General features: G+C 36.0%; 1 long non-coding RNA gene across 2 annotated transcripts in view; it reads right to left on the bottom strand.

Annotated features, from left to right (window-relative positions):
* LOC147578418 (uncharacterized) overlaps positions 1 to 14,773 on the bottom strand; it is a 33,947-nt gene that overhangs the window by 18,551 nt on the left and 623 nt on the right. The window contains exons 1-3 of one of the 2 annotated variants that reach the window (XR_015254266.1): positions 7,525 to 8,338; positions 4,616 to 4,755; positions 1,729 to 1,776 (exon numbers count right to left, since the gene is read on the bottom strand). This is a non-coding gene — a long non-coding RNA (uncharacterized LOC147578418). Of the gene's footprint in view, positions 1 to 1,728; positions 1,777 to 4,615; positions 4,756 to 7,524; positions 8,339 to 14,773 lie in introns of those variants that run through there. The other variant, XR_015254265.1, reaches the window with a different exon arrangement.

Below are 14,773 nucleotides of genomic sequence, written 5' to 3'. Positions count from 1 at the left end.
GAAGTGAGATAAAACTGAAACAAATTAGTTCGACAACAAGAAAATATGTACAATGGAAAGGATAATTATTTCTTTTTTTTCTTTCTAGTATTCCATTAGTTAGGATTGTTATCTTTTGTGTTAAATTTCAGATTTCTCTACCAAGGCAAGAGAGTGTTCTGCACATAAAATAGAAAAAAAAATGGCTAGCATTAGAGCTTTCTTAATGTTTCGAATAGGTAAGTCTTGCTTTAATAAATATAAATCATTATTCTAACAATTTATCTGAGATGCTGTGATTGCCTTGATACTGGAAAACAAAAGCTTATTTTTTATATATGTATATAATATACATATATAATATACATATACATAAAATAATACAGGTGTGCAAATTATGGCAGCTTAGTATGTGAAAGATGTCTTTATTGAAGCATAGTTACCATACAATATACCATATAATGGTTCAACAATTCTATACATTTCTTGGTGCTCATCAGGATAAGTGTACTCTTAATCCCCTTCACCTATTTCACCCATTCCCCCTCCACCTCCTCTCTGGTAACCACCAGTTTGTTCTTTGTACATAAGAATCTGGTTTTTTTGTTTGTTTGTCTCTCTCATTTTAACAATGTTATTCTATAAGTATGTGATTTTTTCAGGAGTGGGGGGCAAGCATGAAACTATTATATGATAAAGGCAGCAAAAATGTCAGAACAGCCAGGCCCGCCCGAAGAAAATAAGGGAAAGGGAGAGACAGGGAGAGAGAGAGATAAGCAGAGAGACAGAGACAGAGAGAGAGACAAAGACTGAGAAGGAAAAGGCAAACCATTTGAAGTCAAGAATTTTGAAAAGTTAATAATAGAAGTGGAAGGAAAGTGCAAGGATGGAATTAATCAAAGAAAAAAAAAACAGAGAACACATTTGAAATGAATGTAGCAATAATATGTAAATCCAAATGTGATTTATTTCAAAAACAGTAAAATCTAAGCTAGTCAGGAAATGATAAGGGAGAAAGTATAGACACAAAAGATTAGACAGGAAATGGAAAAGAACCAAAGAAACAGAGGAAATTAAATGAATTAAACAATTTATCACTTTTTCGAATCAATTTGAAAGCTGAATATAATAAATGAGATACTGGGAAAATGCAAATCGCTAAAATCAACAGTTGAAGTAAAAGGAAACATAAACAGACCAATTTCAGGAGGGAAATTAACATGCTCAGAAAGAAAACAGCCTCCTCTTGACCACTGCATCTCTAATATCCTGCAAAAGGCCAAGAAGCAGAGGTTATTACCGGTGAATTTTATCGATACTCCAAGAAATTGATCATGCTGATGCTATTTAAACTTGACCAGAGTACTGAGAGCAAAGGAAAAGTTCAAAACTATTTTTAAAAGTCAAACATAGCCTTGATATCAAAACCAGACAAATCAGTTCAAAGAAAGAAAACTCATTTAAAAATATTGATTTATAAGTCTCAAATAAAATAGACTCCAGCAAAGAGCTAAATTAGGAAATACCATAGAAAACTAGTTTGTTTCCAGAATAAAAAAATAACGTTAAGAAATATATGTATATAACATAACATGAAACATACACTAGTATAAAAACATATGCAACATAGCATAGAATTAGTATACAAACTATACATTTAATTAATATAAAAACATTTACAAAAGCTGGATTGATGGCCAGAAGACATATGATAAAATTTAAAATATAGTTTTCATTAAAATCACTTACCTTTCAAGAAAATAGGAATTGTTTAGTGTAATCTTTAATAAAGGAACACTGAAAAAACATTACATTCAGAAAACATAAATGATTTGTATCACTACCACCACTATTACTTAAAATTATTTCAGAAGTACTAAATACACAAGAAAACGGCGCTTAAAATATGCATAAAACATCTTCTTTAAGGAAAAGATCCACTTATCCTTATTTATATATGATGAGGGGTGCCTAGGTAGCTCAGTTGATTAAGCTTCTGACTCGATTTCGTCTCAGATCACAATCTCACAATTCCTCAGTTTGAGCCCCACGTTGGGCTCCGCGCTTAGAGTGTGGAGCCTGCTTGGGATTCTCTCTCTCTCTCTCTCTCTCTCTCTCTCTCTCTCTCTCTCCCCCCCCCCCCAAATAAATAAATAAATAAATAAATAAATAAGAGATGATGAGATCATATAGCTGGTCATTCAAAATATTTAAATCTAAACTCTATTAGAAACTCTGAATTCATCAGTGTAGGTACAAAAGTAATGTACCCAGCATTCATATTTACAAACAGCAACCTCTTAGAGATTCCATTTACAGTAGTAAACACGTGCAAATTATAGAAATAAACATAAGATCCAAACCTAGAGGAAGAAACTTTAAATACCCATCAGTTGTTCATAACTGTGTAATTAACCACCTCAAAATTTAATGGCTTAAAACACAATAACATATTCACTCTGTTTCTGTTGGTCAGAAGTTTGGGCTGTGCTCAGTGGGAATGACTCCTCTCCATGTGGTGGTGTTGGCCTTAACTGTGTCTCCCTTTGGCCCCTCTTCCTCTAGGAGGATAGCCTGGGTTTATTCACAGGTGGCAACAGCCTTCCAGGTGAGAGTGTAAACCACAAGATTATTTTAGGTTTAAACTTGGAACTTGCAGGGATCCACTCAGAAGTTGAGAGTTGGTATAAAGATTATTTCAAGCTGAAAATACTTGAGATTTAACAGATACAGAAAGAAGCTTTCTCAGAGCATCCCTGATCTGACCAAAAGCAGAAACTTGTGAGAAGTGAAGACTGACATAAATTCCCTTTTCAGGGCACCATCTACTCCCCGGAGAGAGGCCGAAAGTGAACCTACTAAAAATCCCTCTCTGGGCCCTGAAGAAGACCACTCATACCTGTATAGACAAATGTTATCACAAGCTTTCTTATTTCCCATTTGTTCTAAAGACCATTTTCTTTCCTTCCTTCCTTCCTTCCTTCCTTCCTTCCTTCCTTCCTTCCTTCCTTCCTTCCTTCCTTCTTTCCTTCCTTCCTTCCTTCCTTTCTTTTAACATTTATTTATTTTTGAGAAACAGAGAGAGAGAGAGAACAAGCTGGGGAGGAGCAGAGAGAGTGAGTGAGACCCAGAATCTGAAGCAGGCTCCAGGCTCTAAGCTGTCAGCACAGAGCCCAACACAGGGCTTGAATTCAGGAACCATGAGATCATGTCCTGAGCCCAAGTTGTACACTTAACCAACAGAGCCACCAGGAGCCCTGCATTTCTCTTTCTTTAAAAGACCTATTTGTACTTCCAACAGAAGCCATTTCTCTTCTGTCCTTTCCCCTACTAATGTAGGTTTATAAACCTTCACCTTTAACCATTTAACAAGCTAGCTACTTCTTTTTTTGGCTCCTGTGTATGTATGAATAAACACATTTCCCCTGTTACTCTAGATTTTGTCAGTTTAATTTGTAGATTCCAGGTACCAAACATAAGAGATAGAAGAAAAAAGTTTTGGGTGTTTTTTTTTTTTTTCCCCTAACAGACTCAAGGTACAAGCCCAGCCTGGGAAAATAGATTCCATCCCTTTTGGGGAAGAGCTACAAAGCATTTGTGACCACTTTTAATTTACTTATATTTACAAAGGGAGTTAAATAAGACACCTAAATGCCTGGTTCTTAGTCAATGAGAGAAAATGTTGTAAGTCTTTCAGCTCTTTCAAAAGGCATCTATAAAATTAATGGGATTGATAAAATATTGGCTAATTATTTTGTTTCTTTGACACTTGATGCTAAACCTCATATGTGAAAATATGTAAGAGTTGGTATAAATAGTGACAAAAATAATTATGATAATGGTAAGTCATGATTAAAGCATAAAAAATTAATTAGTAGTAATGTTTCTACAAATATGAAAACATTACAAAAACACAGTAATAGAAATTTTTGATGTCAGCACGGAAATTAGCAAATAGGTAAATGAAATGGACTGAAGATTTCATAAAATATACTAAGCATATGACAAAGCCATCATTTAAAAACATAAGAAAGCTATGAATTAGTCAATATACAGTTAATGGATAAACCAAGTAAAAATAAAATGCTAGATCTGTACATTTTTTACACCACACTCCCTTGCAGAAAAATAAAGCTAGAGGACAATAGAGAGAAATTTCTTTTATAATCTTGGAGAAGAGGTTTTCATAAATAAAAAAAGAATACAGAATTTATAAGATAAATTGTATTATGCAGAATTAAAAATGTATGTATAGAGGGGTTCCTGGCTGGCTTAGTCGATGGAATGTGGGACTCTTGATCTTGGGATCATGAATTCAAGCCCCACGTTGGGTGTAGAGATTACTTAAAAATAAAATATTTTATTTATTGATTTTTAAATAAAATATTAAATCAAATCTGATAAATATCTAGAGAACAGTTATTACTCTATAAAAAAATCTACCACAAATCCAATAGCAAATAGAATGGGCAAAGGATATGAGTAGGGAGTGCAGTGGTTAATTCTGTGTCTCAATTGGACTGGTCTCTGGGATGCTCAGACAGCTGGTAAGACATTTCTGGGTATGTCTGTGAAGGTGATTCTAGAAGAGCTTAGCATCTTATTTAGTTGGCTGAATAAAGCAACCTGTCCTCACCAGTGTGGATGAGCATCATCCAATCTGTTAAGTGCAAAATGGAACCAAAAGGCAGACAGGGTGAATTCTCTCTTCTTGAGCCGGGGCTTTCATTTTCTTCCAGAGTTCCTGGTTCTTCAGCCTTTGGACTCCAGGAATTGCTAGTTTGAAATACAAAAATGATTATTACAACAAAACAAACTCTATAAAGGTACTTTAATTAAGTGCCCAGAACTGAACCCAACATACTGTTACTGTGCTAAACTATTATAGAATAGAGAGTATTTTTCTGCTTTTATCGTAAATAACAATAGACCAAGAAAAATAAGTTAGCTGCTTGTTCCAAGAAATGCTTGTTCCTATGAACTGACTGAACACTTAAACCACAACAATTTCCTTATTAAAGCTCATTTTAAACACCCTTGTTTCACTTCATTGTGTCCATTAATCCAAAATTATTAGGTCATACATTTTCCCTGCTTCATCTCAACCAGTTCCCCATTTTGCAAGACTTAGCTCAAAATCACCAACAAAGACTAAATCTAAATTTTCCCATTTTGAGACACTATTGGTTAACAGGGTGATTCTCTACTGCTCAACTCTGAGTAACAGATTTTATTGAGAGTCTTTTGGGGAGTTGACAGTTGACTACATCAATAAAGACAGTGCAAAAAAAAAAAAAAAAAAAAGACATTGCAAGAGATAGGTCATTTAAGCAAATGTTAAAATGAAGTGTTCCTGGGTTGGCAGTTAGCCTTCTGTGGGCTGCGACCCATCTCATCACCTTTACCTAAATGATAACACGTTTCAGAACCACAGTCATTCAGTGTCACTTTTCTGTATATGGATATAGAAACTGGTTTCTAAGGATGTTAATTGAATAGTCAACATTAAAACATGGAATTAAAGACATGGGGCTAGAATCACTGTTTCCGAACTTTCAAACTTAAATGTTCTGTTAAAATAATGCTTATTGCTGGAGAACTCAGTCTTTTTTTAAATAAAATATAAGCCTCAAAATTATCCTATTAAATTTGAAATGTTGGCTGAGGCATTTTAAAAATGGTACTGTAAGTAATAATGTTACCGAAATGTGGTTCATTTATTTTAGGGGTATATGTAAAATTTTACAGTAGAGTTTCTCAAACTTACTTGACAGTAAGCATTTCTTAAAATTATTATTAAAATTTATGTATGTTTGGCCCCTCCTCAGTCTGTTGAACAAGCTTATAAGAAGGTGCCTGGAACTTGCTTTTTTATCAAGTTGTCAGATGTTTCTTGACTTAAGGCAAGTATGGGAAATGATGATGCATTTTAGGCCAGTGGCTCACAACCCTGTCTGTACTTTTTAGTAACCTGGGAAACAGTTTTAAAAACACTCACAGCTACCTATATCCTAGATCAATTAAATTAAAATTTTAGGGGGAAATGGGGTACCTGGGTGGTTCTGTCGATTAAGTATTTGACTCCATTTTGGCTCAGGTCATGATTTCAAGGTGCGGGTTCAAGCCCTACATGGGGCACTGTGCTGATGGTGCTGAGCCTGCTTGGGGTCGTCTCTTTCTTTATCTCTGCCCCTCCCCCACTTGTGTGCACACGCAATTTCTCTCAAATAAATAAACTTAAAAAAATTAGGAGAAGAGATGCAAGCATGTACATTTTTGTATCTTCCCGGGTTAAGCTAATGTGCACATAGGACAGAGACCTAGTGTATCAAGCCAATGAAAAAAACTTCTCATTTATGTGCATACAAATCTTAATAAAATGTAAATTCTGATTCAGTGGGTGTGGGGTGGGGTCTGAGATTTTGCAGTTCTAACAAGTTTCCAAGGGAGGCTGATGCTGCTGTTCAGCAGACCACATAATGAGTAGCAAGAAATTAGAACAGTGATTCTCTAAGCCTGATCCCCAGACCAGTAGCATCAGGCTCACCTGGGAACTTGGAAGAATACAAATTCTTGGGCTCCACCCTGCTTCTACTCAGTCAGAAACCCTGGGGCCCGGATCTTGGCTTCACAAGGCACCACCCTACCCCTCACAAAAATAGCAGATTCATAGTCATTTACTTTACACACTGAGCTTCCAGCAATGATTTTGCTCAAGAGCAGTGATTAATAATTAAAAATACATATGTAGCTAAATAATTAAAAAACCCACATTTACAGGAAAATTCTGATTATAGAATTAAACAGCTAAATTTTAAATTGTAGTTCAATTTTCTCTTGCTTATGGCAACTTGGTGAATCATGTAACCTTGAGCCTTCAATTTGTTAACTGAAAAAATGCTAAAATAACCTTCCTTAGCTACTTTACAGGTTAGCTGTGAGGAAACAAGTTTTTACAGGTAGTGGAAATATACACTTGGTAATGACAAGTAGGTGCATAAAGAAATATATAATTAAACTTTTAAACTTGGTTCTGGCTGCACAGACTTTTCAACCTATTCAGAAACAACAGTTCATTAACCAACACTAAAGAAAGCAAAGGAACAAAACAAAGTATAGAAACATTTACAGAAGACCAATTGGGTGCTTTCTGTATCATAATTTATTTTTCCAGCATCCTAATAAATTACAAGTGAGTAAATTGGGATTGCAAAGAAATTAAGTGAATTGCCTTTGAAGCTACATTAATGGGCATTTGTATCAAAAGATCTAGGTTTGAGTAATGCCTGTCAGTAGCTATGTGACCATTGATTCAAACTCTGTTGTAGTGTGTCTTTAATGAAGTGGATATAATATCTGTCCTACAAAATACTTAGTATCTATAAATTTAATGTGAAATTGCTGTAAAAATTTCAAAGATTTTTAGTGATGTGAGGCATTGTCATGCAAAATAGCACAAAATAGCATGTAAGAAGCCTTATGATAAAGACTTTAATATTTTCATATTTGCCTAAATTTGCCTTAATTTCTCTGACTTATACATACATGTATCATTGGTAATGTTGAGTTGTAGAATATAAATTCATCTTCAATCTTCATTTCCATACATTTTAATTTCATAAGTTATTTCTTACGAATATTATTTATTCAGTAATCAGGAGAGGACTCTGAATATAATCATGTTGAAGTTTTCTGTCTGATTGCTGTGTCATTTTCATTTTATTGGGAGGGAATTCATCTACTAGTGTTGGTTTTACTGGTAGCTTCTATAGTTCAATTGTATTGATATATTCAGAGTTTTGTTGTGCCGGTGTTTAGGGACAGGCTCTCTCTCCCCATCAGATCCTCACTCTTGTAGTTTTGCAGTTGCTTTCACACAACTTCGCAGGGCTCCCAGTTGAGAACAGCATCCTGCCTGTGGCTCAGTTCCTCCTCCACGGTGACTGCAGGATTGCTGCTGATTCAGTGGCTGAGCTGGCAGGGGTGTCTCTCTCCTGCTGCTTCCGAAGAAAGCGGATGTGTGTGAGCCATGTTGCCAGGCAGGGGTTGTCAGAAACATTTTTCAGCTCTCTTACTTTTACAAGTAAAGGTCCTTTATCATGCCCTGCTTTTAACACAGTGATCCTGACTCTATTTCCTCACCTCTTGTGGAGAATGTTTATTCCTTATAACCCTAGATGAGTCAGATTCTCAGCTGCTTCTGCCTGCTTCTGTACCTGGAGCCTGGAGTGCTCATGGCTTTAGTTCTGCTTTGTGCTGTGTTTTCTGATTTTTAGAGACATTTATTTACTTAATTTTAGAGCGTGGCCATATCTTTTTTTTTTTTTAATTTGCCTTTTATCAATCATTATTCTATCTTTAGAGATGAGGAAAAGCCTCAAAATATAACTTTTAATGCCAGCTTTTTTTTTTAAATTTTTTTTCAACGTTTTTATTTATTTTTGGGACAGAGAGAGACAGAGCACGAACGGGGGAGGGGCAGAGAGAGAGGAAGACACAGAATCGGAAACAGGCTCCAGGCTCCGAGCCATCAGCCCAGAGCCTGACGCGGGGCTCGAACTCACGGACCGTGAGATCGTGACCTGGCTGAAGTCGGACGCTTAACCGACTGCGCCACCCAGGCGCCCCTTAATGCCAGCTTATTAGGGAACACGGTGTCAATTTTATGAACTGATGCTAAGAGATACAAGGGTTAGAAGAGGGGAGAAGGTATCACGGGAAAAGGTCTGCTAGTACCCACATAGGCAGTATCAGATCATTACATGAATTTCTGTGTGTTGGCTCTGTGGGTACTGAAGCAATGCCTGCTCAGCCTCAGTGCTGAGGGGGCTGAGACAATCCTTTGTTCCTCTTTTACTGTTTTCCACGTCATTGCTTTTCCTCATGTGTTAGCCCTTGGGGAGGGGGTAGTGATCTTGTTTGGTCTTTATAGCACCTGTAAATTGGCCATTCTTCAGTTGAATGTCTCCCCAGCTGACTGTGACTAAATCGGATCAACCTTTGCAACTTGATGGACTTTGCTACACTCTGTCATCAAGAAGGCTGAAAAAAGAGGGACAGGAAAGTTGTCCATGTGTAGGCTTTTCCTAAGGGCACATTCACTTGCCCCATGCCCTGACTGCAAAACTCACCTGTCCAGCACTAAGTTATAAAATACATTAAAAAACAACAACAACAAAAAACAAACAAACATCAATTAGAAGTCCTGAGTAGAGTTTTTTGTCACCTTTTCAATTGATTGGGTTATATTAACTATATTAACTCTTGGGCATTAACTGAATAAAATTATTTTGTCATATTATTCCTGGTTTTATCTCAAAGGAGGTATAGGTCTCCTTATCATTGGAAACTTGTCCTGAATAATGTCCCAAAATGACTCTATGAGAAAAATCGTATATATATATATATATATATATATATATATATATATATACACACACACACACACACATATATATGTGTATATGTATATATATACACAGTAGTATGTATACACAGTATATATTTATAATATATGTAATATATTAAACATATAAATATATAAATATATATGTTTATATAGTATATAATGCATATATTAAAATTTAACTGGTTTATTCTCAGAATCATTACTGAGCTTCTGAATTTATTTTTGAGAGAATGGGAAATATGTGTAGATTTAGAGGTTTTTATTGTATTATAAATTATCTGGAAGCATATAGAAGTCATTGCAATATAGTTTATCTAAACATAAATAGAATATTTAGAGAAAATAAATATAATAATTATAATATGTTTTTTTCATTAGGGTGTACTTTTTGTTTTAACTGGCAATCTGGAAAAATAATTATCTATCAATTATGTAAGTAGTGGGTTAATCAGTGTGTAGGTTAATAGTGATTTAAAATAGTAATCGTGTGGGATGTTTAAAAAAGGAACAGACTATTAAATTTAACCTTTTTTTACCTTAATAATATTAGCAGAAGTCAGACCATCAATGAAGGAGAGGCTTTGCTTGCTTAACAAAGCAAGATTTGGAACGCTTACTTTATTCTGCTCCTGGATTGGTTCCAGCAATGAGAAATTCTTTGGAGAATGTATTCAATATGCATTGTGTTTCCAGGAAGGACAGAGTTGAACTGGTTCACTCCCACCCTGTTAAATTTGGGCTTCAATGCATGAACCCAGGAACTTGCATAAGACTGATCTCTGAAATAGCCTCTCATTGCAGAATGGAAGAAATGGGCCAAAGTGAAACCAATCTGTTCCCAAGAAATGAGCTAACATCTTGTTTCTCATGGTTCAGACATCCACTCTATGAAAGAATCTTATCTTGGAAGGGTCTTCAATCAAGAGGATATGGTGGAGGAGTTGGATACCCTCCAACAGAGAATTCCCTGAGCCCTCCATATGTGTTTATAAGGATGTTTTGCAACATGAGAGCTGGCTGGGAGTAAAGACTGAAAAGATATAGATAAACCCTAAATTTTATGGTATAGTGATAAGAACATAAAACCTGAGCTCTCAAGTTCAAGTTTCTTTCTTAGTACTTTCTCTTTTGGAATCTTGGGCAAGTTAGGCTTTAGTGCCTTAATCTGTAAAATGATCACAGGTATATAAGCCTCATACTGTAGGTAGTGATTATCAAGTCAGGGGACTCCACACAGTTAAGTAAAGAATATGAGGGTGGGAGATGAGAAATGGATGCTGTTCCTCCCCCCTCCAATGAAGGACCTCTGGATTCATCATCTGTACCAGTGAGGTTTAATTTGAAGAAGGGTTGACTAAGAAAAGAAAACGAGGGGGGCGTCTGGGTGGCTAAGTCAGTTAAGCATTCGACTTCAGGTCAGGTCATGATTCAGCTCAGGTCAGTTCGAGCCCCGTGTCCTGCTCTGTGATGACCGCTTGGAGCCTGGAACCTGCTTCAGATTCTGTGTCTCCCTCTCTCCCTCTCTCCCCTTCCCCACTTGTGCTCTGTCTCTGTCGCTGTCTCTCTCAAAAATAAATAAACATCAAAAAGATTTAAACAAACATAAAATGAAAACCAGGGATTATGAATGTAAAATATAAGGGACAGAATAATGGTTTTTTCATTTCAGGTTTTCAATCCCAGAAAATGTAGGATTATGAGTTCATAACAGGGAGAGACAGGCCTAGCAGTATGGGGTTGTCATAATGGAAACTCAGCAAAACTGTGTGGCTCTCAAAGAAAGGAGGAGTGAAACAAGAGTCAGGGCAGAGCTGAAAGTAGGTGTACAGAGGTAGTGTGGAAAGAGGGTGGAATTTGAAGTCAGAAAGTGAGTTTGAGAAATGGCTTGGGTAGCCTTTGGCTCAGAATTCACTTTAGGCTCAGAATTCTCATTGGGGAGCAGCCACTGTAGCCAGGCCTTTCTCTTTCATCTTCTCCCTCAGATTCTGCCCTGCATCCATGCTTTACTGTCTGCCATTTCTTTGAACCTAGAAAGCTCACCCATGTCTACTTCTTTGGGCACATGGTTCTGTTTTCCCAAAGTGTTCCCAAGGGGGCTCGGAGTTCCAGGACAGCAGGGCCCAAATCTTCCTTTTTAATATCTGCAGAATTTAGAATTGTGCTAAATTCACACATAGAATAACATTGGCACCCAAAAAGTGTTTTTTAATGCATAGAACAAGAAAGGAAGAACAGAAGAAAGGAGGAAGGAGGGAGTGAAAGTGGTTTAGTATTGATTCATCCCTACCCAGTCACACACATATAAGACAAATTCCACTGGTAAGATCAAATCTGTGGCTAAGGAGCTGAGTGGTGAGTTAGGGATGTGGCAAAGCAATAATAAATTGATGATACGTCTCATTAACACAGGTTTTCAAATCAGTGAGCTAATAAGCTTGCAACCTAGGAAGGTGAGGATTGAGAGAAAAAGAGAAGGAATATAGGGAAGTGTGTGTTTTAAGGCTGTGAACCCCAGCTGTGCCCTCCAAAGTAGGCAGTATTCACTACCATTCTATATTGACTTTCCACGTAATATCTGTGGTGATAAAGTTAAAAAAGATGAGCAACTTAAACAGCAGAACAACCCAGGCATCAGGCAAGTCAATGCTTTAACTTTCTGCTAAAATAGCACTTAGCCAGGCAATTTACTCTTTGGACTCTTTGGCCTGCCATATGGGTAGCAAATTCCCCCACAGCCATTAACTGAAACCCAGTTGAAGTACTGGAGATGATCCAAGAAGTGTTTCCTTTCACCATCACTTGTCAAAGCTAAGATCCTACACCTATATAAAACTGTGCCGTGGTTTGACTCTGCAATTCAGAGATCTCACGAGGGCCTTAACAGGTTTTCCCACTGTAAATTTCACCACCCCATCAAGCTACTCCTAACTGTTCTGAGCCATATAAAAACTCCCTCTGTTAATATCCTTCATCTCATACTTAAATCAGTGGCACTTAGACTTTCTCTTAGTAAAATAACTATTTGTTGGTGTCAGAGTTGTTAATGCAGAATTTAATGTGGAGCATCAGTGTGATAGAATAGCTCCAGAAAAATGAGTTCAGATGGAATGGATTGGAGTTCTGTGTTGAGGCTGTACTGATGCTAGTTCCACAATAGCTGACTGGGAAAAGAAAACAATGAATAGAGGTCAGAAAATTGGGTTCTAGTTTTAGCATGAAAAAGCTGTGTGAACTTCATCAACTCAGCTCACCTATCTCACCTAATGTTTCTAATATACAAAACAAGGCAAGGGATGCCTTTCAGTCTTAAAATTATTCAGAGTGAAATAATTTATGATTCTTGTAATTTTAATCTTGATAAATTAAAAATGGTTTTCTGCATCAAAGATTGAAAGAAAAATGTCAACAAAAATTTTTGAGGAGCATGGATTCATGTAGCTTAATATTGCACAAAGAGCCTGTGTTATTCATTAGGGCATTGATTGGTTGTTGACTTGATGTAAGAGAAAAAAGATCTATAATAAATGAAGAAATAATGTGGAAGCCACATCCTTAAAAGTTCAAACATATTCCCATATGTGTATGTCCTTTCTCTACTTTATTTAACACAATTTGAACAAAACATTTCATTGTTATGCCCCAACTACTCTGCTGGCTGAAGTAAATATTGGATTCCCCAGATATAAAAAGATTTTTCACCTTTCAAAGGGACTTTGTAAGGTTCCAGTGACCTGTTCCTTAGGCAAACAAAATGTCTTTTTCTGCACATAATTTTGACTTGAGAGAAGGTAAATTGAAATGACATTTTAAAATTTAAAATTAGTTTTAGTAAATCCAATATTGACAGTGTACTACTTGGGGGCACCTGACACTTGAAAGATCAGAGATCAGTTTTTCCTCAGAGAAATCCTGCTTTGTTTGTGTCAAGAATATTTATTTATTTATTTTGGAAACCTTGACTGTGAAACTGAACATCAGAAATAGCAAGTTGATAAAAATAATATGATGCTTATTTTTTTTTACGTTTTCAAAGTACTTCCATATGACTAAATTTAATTATCATAATTTTTGTAGATTTTTAAAGTGACATATAGCATAAGGTTAAATATATAAATCTTGTGTGTGAATTTTTCTCAAATGTAAAAACATCTGTAAGTACCACCCAGATCAAAGTAAAGGACAATATTAGCAGATCAGAAACTTCCTTTGTGTCTTAATCCAGTTAATTCCTACCCCATAGTTATTCAGAGTCTTTTATAACATAAATTTTCTGTTTCTGAACTTCACATAAAGAATTATATAATATGTGCTATTCTTTTCATCTGGCTTCTTTATCTCAACTTTATTATTTCTATCAGATTTATTCATGTTGTTATATGAATGTTATATGTTATACCAGAATTTTTTCCAGAATTTCTGTATTTTATTATATCCCATTAATAAACATACCCAATTTATCAATTTTAACATTGGTATGTGATTAGACTATTGCTATTTTATTATGAATAACACTGCTATCAACGCTCATGTACTTACATTTTGGAATTTATTTTCTGTATGTGGGATAAAATTATGTGTACTCTATTTAGTAGTAGTTACTGCCACAAGTTTTCCAGAGTAGTGGCTGCAATATTTATTTACATGCCCACTAGCAGTGTCAACACTAATTTCTGTTAACATATTATCAGTGTTTTTTAAATTAACGTTTTCAGTTTGAATATGAGCATAGTGATATCCTGTTCTGTTCTTAATCCCCCTAATGTAAGTTATATGAATGTTTTTGTATTGTGTTCTATTAAACTTATCTCTTGAATTAAGTTCTATTAATGCAGAATTTTCAATTCTAAAATTTCCAGAATATGTTTCCAGTTTCCTGCTGAAAATATTTTTTTATTTTTTCTTTTAATTTTTGTTTAAGGTTTTCATTTATTTGAGAGAGAGAGAGAGAGAGAGAGAGAGAGCGAGCACAAGCGCATGAGCGGGGGAGGGGCAGAGAGAGAGGGAGACGCAGAATCTGAAGCAGGCTCCAGGGTCTAAGCTGTCAGTACAGAAACCCACGTGGGTCTCGAACTCGTGAACCATGAGATCATGACCTGAGCCAAAGCTGGACACTTAACTGACCTAGCCACCCAGGCACCCCAGAAAATCTGTCTTTTTCTATATTTTCTGAACATATATATGTTTTTAAATTTATTTAATTTTTTTTTTTTTTTTTTTTAGAAAGTGTGCACACATAAGCAGTGTAGGGGCAGAGGGGGAGAGACAGAGAGAGGAAGAGAGAGAGAGAAAGAAAGAAAGAGAAAGTGAGAAAGAGAAAGAGAGAATATTAAGCAGGCTCCATGCTTAATGTGTGGAGCCTGAGATGGGGCTGGATTCCATGACCCT

The sequence above is a fragment of the Puma concolor genome, chromosome C1 (genome assembly GCF_028749965.1).
Source record: "Puma concolor isolate L17-30 chromosome C1, mPumCon1.1.hap2, whole genome shotgun sequence".
NCBI lineage: Eukaryota > Metazoa > Chordata > Mammalia > Carnivora > Felidae > Puma > Puma concolor.
This window is presented reverse-complemented; position numbering and strand designations above follow the sequence as displayed.